This window comes from Pinus tabuliformis, chromosome 9 (genome assembly GCF_031772625.1).
Source record: "Pinus tabuliformis cultivar Carrire ecotype Pingquan chromosome 9, CPIR1, whole genome shotgun sequence".
NCBI classification, from domain to species: domain Eukaryota; kingdom Viridiplantae; phylum Streptophyta; class Pinopsida; order Pinales; family Pinaceae; genus Pinus; species Pinus tabuliformis.
In genome coordinates this window covers 902,524,072-902,532,142 of record NC_142307.1, presented here as the reverse complement: position 1 = coordinate 902,532,142, position 8,071 = coordinate 902,524,072, and the positions used below count along the sequence as shown (strand labels likewise).

Genomic DNA, 8,071 nt, shown 5'->3' with positions numbered 1-8,071 from the left:
CTTAGGGGAGTGCAAGTTTTATGATTATTTTTGCAAGCCATAGATACACGGCATTATAAAATTCCTCGAGGTGCTTTTTTTCAAAGGGTCCTCTACAGAGGAATTCTTGACGGCCAAGGAGACACTTCTTATAACTTTGTTCATGATCTATTTGCTTCCACTAGCCAAATGCTCATTCTTTTTTTGTTGTAGTCTTCTATCCTCATAACTACAATTGTTTACCTCTATTTTCCTTAAGGATTATGATCTCCTCTCTATCCCTTAGCATTTTTAGAGAAAGGGCTTCATCTTTTGTTTATTCCTTTTTGGAGGCTTAGCATTCTTCAACGCCATCATGCCTTCTTAGTGGATGTCTTCAATGTTGTTTATTGATAAATCTTTTATAACATTTTCAATAAGGAATATAACAAAAGATCAAAAGGTGAGATTAGGTAGGAGATATGATACAACAAAAGAGCACTTGATATGTGCTACATGATACTTTTCTCAAATAATTTGATACAAAAATGAATGCTACATGGTACCCTCAATTGTGTTTTGTAAAGTAAGACTCTTATAAAAACATCACTATAATTTTCTTAAAAAAAAAGAAAAAATGAATTTAATATATATCTATCTATCTATATATATAAGTTGTTGCAAAGTATAAATAAACATGCCACACATTTTGGTTTAATAGTAAACTTTCATAATTATTAAAGAAATAAACCAAATTTCTTATTTGAATTTTCTTTAAAAAAAATTGAAAAAAAAGCTAAAATCTAAACATAATGAGGTAATTATTTCTCCAACTAAATCTCCCAAACTCTTCAGGCCATACAAACAAATTATTACACATCACACTAAAAATATATATATAATTTTTTTAATTAATCTTAATATATTTATGCTATGACATATAATAAGAAAAAATATATAATTTGTTCTTTCGTATTTTTATATTTATCTATTCAACTCCAGAAGAAATATAATAGAAGCATGGATAAGTTTTTCAATTTCAATGGATCACCCTCAATTCCAACACCACTTTCCCATTGTAATTACCATTTTCCTTTTTAAAGTCAGCTTGTACCCAAAGCCTTTCCTTAGATTTCTTCTTTCACATGATTACTCGAATCTCATATAATGTCTCTGCACGTTTTCCTTAATCGGTTGATGAGTAATGGTTAATTTAGTCACAATAGTAAAAAATTACAAAAATTGCTGGAAAGCACTTTCAGGAATCCAACAATGATAAAAAATTCAGCAAGAAACCCATAGATTTATTGTAAACTTCAAGCGTGCTCGTGGTTGTAGATTGACCATTGATGAAGAACCGGCGAATCATTGGACCGTCCACACCTTCCAACGTCAGTGTTTCCTGTCTGTGTCTTCTTGGAAATGACAGTGAACTGTCATGATAACGACCTTGCTTTAGATAGTAAGCTCGTCCATCATCTTCTCCGGACCCATTTCATGGCGCCGTCAATTTCCATCCAGGATCAGATGCGGAAACACATGGCCCAATCACAGCAATGCAGCAAGTAACTGGAATTCTCACTCGTCCTTTATACGGAATGGATGTGCTCTTACATTCAGGGCAGGTCTGCTATTTGTTTTGACCAAGGATCTAATTGAATGAACGTGCAAACTAGCTGGTGACACAAAATATTTCACCTGGGTATTTGGAAAAAAATGGGGAGGAGGAGAAACATGGAAGAGGAGGTGGAAGAGGCCAATCGGAGAATCGTGGAGGCAGAATCGGCTGCTATAGAAGCTCATGTAAAGGTATGTAATTTAGGGTATGCCCAGGTCTGTATAACTTTTAGGGTATGCCCAGTTTGCCTGTTATGTGGCTTTAGGACCACTGGTACTAAAGAAATCCTAATTAGAAACTTTGCCCACCAATTCTGAAACCGCCCAGAATCATTCTCTGCAATTTAATGGCCGATGAACACTTTTATTGCTGAAATTTGACAGGATTTTGCTTTCCAGTCCTGAACTTTGCTCACAAATTCTGAATGGATCCAAAACCTCATATTTTTCAAAGTTGTAATCTATCTGCTACAAGCTTGAGAGGTTTTTCTGAACTATTTTCTAATCCAATATATTCATAATCTCGTAGAAATTTGTTAGAATCATAGTAAAATATTCACAATCCAAGCCTGCAGATATATATGATTAAAGATCCATTTAAACCACACAAATCAAAATTTAACCCAAAAAAAATTCCCAAATTCCAACAATTTTTTTTGCCATTTTCCCACCAAAAAAATCTAATAATAAGACAACGCCTTCAAACTCTAAACGGATCTAATTCTGAATCGACCTAAAACTTCATATTTCTCAAACTCAATGGATCTATGAAAACTTTACTGTTTGACTTTGAACATGTTTTTCTTTCCAATCTGTTTGATGTGTCCCTCATCAAGCTCTAACTGTCTAGTGTAGCTGAGTGTTGCCCAGTAGTCTTCAACTGTTAATCTTGTTTTTGATACTGAAATCAGGTTGAAGAGTACGAAGCAATCTGTGAGCAGCTCACGACGCTCATCAAGGAGAAAGAAGATGCCATACAACAGCTCCAGAATGATGCCAGAAATGCCATCAAGGAAAAAGAAGCTGTCATTAAAGAACGCGATGAAGCCAGGGAGAAGCTCAAGAGGGGAGCGCCGCCGGGAAGGCGATTCACGCGCTATACCATCCAAGAACTCAAGGCTGCAACAGACAATTTCTCGGAGGATGCAGTAATTGGGCAAGGGTACTACGGCAAAGTTTACAGAGGCCAATTTCACGTTACTCCAGTAGCCATTAAAGTCTTGAAACTCAATTGGTTTCAGGGAAGCTCCCGATTTCACCGCGAGGTAAGTTCCGAATCCCTGTAGCTTTAGGTATTCCATCAAGAAGAAATCGGGGTTTTCGATTCTCAGTTTTAAGGCATATTAAATGGGGTTTTGGGAAAGTTTTCTTGGAGGGTTTGGAGGGTTCCGTTGTGTAAGGAGTCACAAATCTTTTCAGGGTTCCGATTGATGATATTCTGATGCTTTTATGTTCAGATTTAATTTAGAATGGGGGTGAAACTCCAAAACTTTAACCCTCCCTAATATTTCTGACGGATTGTGTCAAATTTATCCCTAAAATCTATTCAATTCACATTAAATTTGCTACTAGACTAGATTACAGTGTTGTATATTATTATGTCAATCAGATGGATCGGTTAAGCAGTATCAAGCACCCTCGTTTGGTGATGTTAATGGGGGCCTGCACTGACGGAGGGATCATTGTCTACGAATATATGCCCCGAGGAAGCTTAGAAGATCGGCTACTCTGCAAAGGTGGGACTCCGCCAATTCCATGGTTCGACAGAATGCGCATCGCGGCAGAAGTCTGCGAGGGTTTGCTGTTCATGCACAGCTTACAGCCAGAGCCGATCTTTCACCACGATTTGAGACCCTCGAATATTACTGTTAAACAATGATCTTGGCAGCAAAATCAGCGATTTCGGGCTCGTCCGTCTCGTTTCTGATCGTTCTCGGCTACAGTACCTTACTCCTGAGTCGGATGTTTACAGATTCGGAGCACTCATCCTGCAGCTTCTAGTCGGGGAGCCCACAATTGAGGAGGTTTACAAAATACTGGTCGAACGTGTGGGTGCAGCGCTTGCTGAAGAGGACGAGGAGGAGTTCAAGTATGTACTGGACGAGGATGCAAGATGGCCGCTGGAACAAGCGAGGAAACTGGCTGAGATCGCTTTAGAATGCACGGCCGAAAGCGGAAGGATAACCCTTCCGCAGGCAATGCAAAATTTAGAGAAAATTCTTGACTCTGTCAACAAGCTCGAATCTCCGCCTAAGCGATTCCTTCAAGTTCCCGAGGGTTTTCGCTGTCCGGTCAGTTGGGTAAGCGATCATGACCATCCATCAGTTTTCTTTACTTTATTTATGCATACCAGGACAATGATACTGACCAGGTTTCAGCTTCAAATTTGATGGAGTTGAGAATGGGAGTTTTTTTTTTTTTTTTTTTAATTTTGAGAACTAAACAATCTAAAGGGAATTCAAGCTATTAACACAATATTGGCAATAAATATCCCTGACTCAGACCTAAACTCAATTTAATTTCAAATATCCCTCTTACATCTATCTTCCATTAAACATTGAGACTGACTCAACCCTATTACATTATTTTTCTGATCTCAATTTAATTTTAAATATCCCTCTTACATCTATTTTCCATTAAACATTGAGGACTCAAACCTATTACATTATTTATCCATACGAGGACAATGATACTTATCAGGTTTCAAGATTTACGAGGACAATGATACTTATCAGGTTTCAAGATTTACGAGGACAATGATACTTATCAGGTTTCAAGTTCAAATCTGACACAGCAGTTGAGAACATTATTTATCTATCGCAGGACAATGATACTTATCAGGTTTCAAGTTCAAATCTAACACAGGAGTTGAGAATAAGAATTATTTTTTGGGAATTAAATTATCTAAAGAAAATTCAAACTATTAGCATAATCTTAGTGATAAATATCACTAAATTATCTAGAAAAAATTCAAGCTACTAGCACAATCCTAGTGATAAATATCACTATCCCACCTACATCCATCTTCCATTAAACATTGGCCGACTCAGACGTAAACTCAACTTAATTTTAAATATCCTACCTTCATCCATCTTCCATTAAAGATTGAGACTGACTCAGATCTATTACTTCAATTTTATTACTTCATAAAAATTGAGATTGACTCAGACCTATTACTTTATATATGCATATCAGGACAATGATACTCATCCGGTTTTAGGTTCAAATCCAAGGGAGGAAATGAGAATAAGAGTTATTTTAGGAATTTTGTTTTAGGTTCAAATCTAACGGGGAGTTGAGAATGAAAGCTATTTTTTTGGAATTAAATTATCTAAAGAAAATTCAAGCTATTAACACAACACTACTAGAGGAATTGAAAATGAGAACTATTTTTTTTAAATTTTGGGAAACTAAATTATCTAAATTTTTTTTTGGAAAATTAAATTATCTAAAGAGAATTCAAGCTATTAACACAATATTGGTAACAAAAATCCCACCGATATCCATCTTTCATTGAGACCGACTCAGACCTAAACTCAACTTAATTTTAAGAAAATGAAAATTCCCAAAATAACTAGCAACCAATTGAGAAATTATTAAGGCAATTTGACTAATCAAATCCAGTGTGGAAGATGTTGAAATGGATGAAATTGAAGGTTTTAAATCACAAAACAAAGATTCATTCAGAGTCATCCAAATTTTCACTTACAACACTACAAAATAAATTTAATAAACAAATTCCAACTTTGCAAAAATGATAAAGAAAATGTCTAACAGGGCTGTTTATGAAACTTCGAAAAGAATTACAGCCAGAAATATCAATAAGCATGTCTGTATGTATGCCTTACAGATTCTGAGGTGCTGTTTGCTGGTTATTGTGCAGAACATTATGGACGACCCTTATATTGCTGAAGATGGACACTCATACGAGTTTGAGGCAATCAAAGCATGGCTTGACCAAGGCCATGACACTTCACCAGTGACTTTAGCCAAGCTCAAACATAAAAATGTCGTTCCCAATCGTTCACTTCGCTCTGTCATTGAGTACTGGCGCATCAAAACACAATTTTTCAACCGGGGATAGAACTATGCCTGAGAGTGAGAGGAATACCAACAAAATACCTAGCCCTGCCCTACATCTACAGGAGTAATAACATGTCGAATAAATGTTAAATTTTATGGTTCAGGCATATGATCAGAAGCTCTATATTAATGTATAGTTTTATTTTTCGAACATGTTGTTTTAATATCTTCTGAACCAAAAGCTTGCCAATAAAATATGTCATTGGCCATATGCAACATATACTCACAGATTCTGCACAATCCTGCTCTGATCATTGCTATCCAGTATTGCAAAACCCCACTGTAAAGATGGAGCCCTCCACGGAATACGCTGTATAATAAGATTACACTAATATTTAGATTTATACTTTTTGAGTGAAATTTATATGGAGGATGTGAAATATATATTAGTTTTTTTTGTTGGTGTTATAAAATATTCTTTATTCACCTGCAAACTCAGTTTTAAGTTTTATATATATATTTATATTTAAAGAGTATCGCTACGCTGTGTAAGTGATTATTGGGTTGAATTTATATTAATTGATTTTCATTTTTTATTCAAATTTTGTTGTGATTTTTTTTTTTTGTTTTTTTTGAAATAATAAAGATCTTTTATGTTGTAAAAAACCATAAATACAACTAGTTAGTAGTAGTAGGGAGGTTAATCTCTTATTTAGAAAGTTGTTCATAACTTTGTATTGTTTATCAAATAGTAATAAAAAAGAAAATCTTCATTAAGTAACCTGGAGATTGGTCGTCATAATAAATTTAAACAAAAAGATATAAGGTGACATTACCTATGTTAAAGGTTAGAACTTTCACAATTTTACTCACGGTTTTTCCATGAAACACATTGTAAATTTTTTGCAATATGTGAATTAAAAAAAAAGGGGGTTGAGTCCAAAGGACACAGATTCTAAAGGTGGGGAGGAGGATTGCTTGCTGAGGATGTTGTGGTTTTTTGTGCAGAGGAAGAAACCTGAATTGCAGGACAACCATTAAAGGCTGGTTGGTGCATGAATTCAAGGGATTGGTTCTTGAATTAAATGGGTTGCAAGAGGAAGTACTTAGGCCCATGTTGCTTGAAAAACAACAAGAAGAAAAAATGACAGAGATTTATGAAGAGAGATTGTGCATTGCAAGGCAACAAGGACGCAAAAAGAGGCCAAGGCAGTAAGCACGATGGGGGAGAACCCTGGCAAAGCAAGAAAATACAACAACAAGGAGGCATTTGAAGGCAAGCTAGAGGCAGAGGGGGAGACACCCATTGAAACTTATGTAGGGTAGAAGTAAACAGAGAACGAGACCGAATCAAGGATTCAGTGAGAGCTTTCAGCAGACAGTGCTGAAGAGAAGAGAAGAGAAGAGAAGGGGATTGGTTCTCTGTCCCTGGAGGCTATGGGTTGAGTTGCTAGTCTCTAGAGCCTTGTAACAACTTGGATTCCTTGGAGGTTGTGGGTTTAGATAGGATCCCTAGAGCCCTGTAACAACTTGGGTCCCTAGAGGCTGTGGATTGAGACAGAGGTCTCTGGAGCCTTGTAACAACTTGGGTCATTGGAGGCTGTGGGTTGGGATAGAATCTCTAGAACCCTGTAACAACTTGGGTCCCCTAAAGGTTGTGGGTTGAGGCGGCAAATTGTGGAGCTCTGTAACAACTTGGGAAGAGGTCATCCTTAAGAAGCAATAAAGGAAGACCGGAGTGAAGACTTGTGGTCACTACCCTATGAGTATAGTGGATTTTGGACTCCATAGAAGGGGGTGAATCACTTTGTGTGCGCTTGGGCGTGGGTTGGAATACCTCTGGATTCCCTGTGTTGACAAAGGAAGTAGTAGTCCACTGGTGGGATTGAGGAAGTCAATGCTCTAGAGTCCCTGTTTCAGTGGGCAGTTGGTGTTTTAATCCCTTGAGCAAGCATCACCCTTAGACTCTGGAATCTGGCTCAGGGTTGACAATTGCATGTAAGTGTGGTTGCAACTGTCTATGGTTCGCTAAAGAGTCCTCGTCCCAGACTCAGTTTCCTTGCAAGTTCAAAGATAAGTATCTATGCATGCTTGGTTACCCATTAATGAATCATGATGCATGGTTGTTTGTGATGGTTCTGGATTTAGGCGTGTGTGGTTGAACCTTTATGCAGAAATGTCACTGATAAATATGTTGAATGTGTTTGTGCATGTGTTATCTCTTGAATGAATGACACTGATGAATAAACCAAGCAATGCCCTGAATTTGAAAGTAAAATACTGAGTGAATAACTTGCTGGTGGTAAACACAAAACATATGATGCATAAGATGTGTAAAGAACCACATGATAACAAGGACTAAGCTATAATGCTGAGTTGAACCTTAATCTGAATGAAATGCTTAACTGTGTTAAGAACAACACATAAATAAATACAAAGGAACTCCATGACATGTTATAGGCCGTAACAAAGG

The 8,071-nt window shown here is 36.8% G+C and overlaps 1 pseudogene across 1 annotated transcript; it reads left to right on the top strand.

Annotated features, from left to right (window-relative positions):
- The first annotated feature begins 1,469 nt into the window (after nucleotides 1-1,469).
- LOC149151684 (U-box domain-containing protein 52-like) lies at nucleotides 1,470-6,002 on the top strand (annotated as a pseudogene). The gene is made up of 4 exons (XR_016262198.1): nucleotides 1,470-1,767; nucleotides 2,487-2,840; nucleotides 3,185-3,875; nucleotides 5,459-6,002. The product of XR_016262198.1 is annotated as a U-box domain-containing protein 52-like (transcript).
- The last annotated feature ends 2,069 nt before the right edge of the window (nucleotides 6,003-8,071 follow it).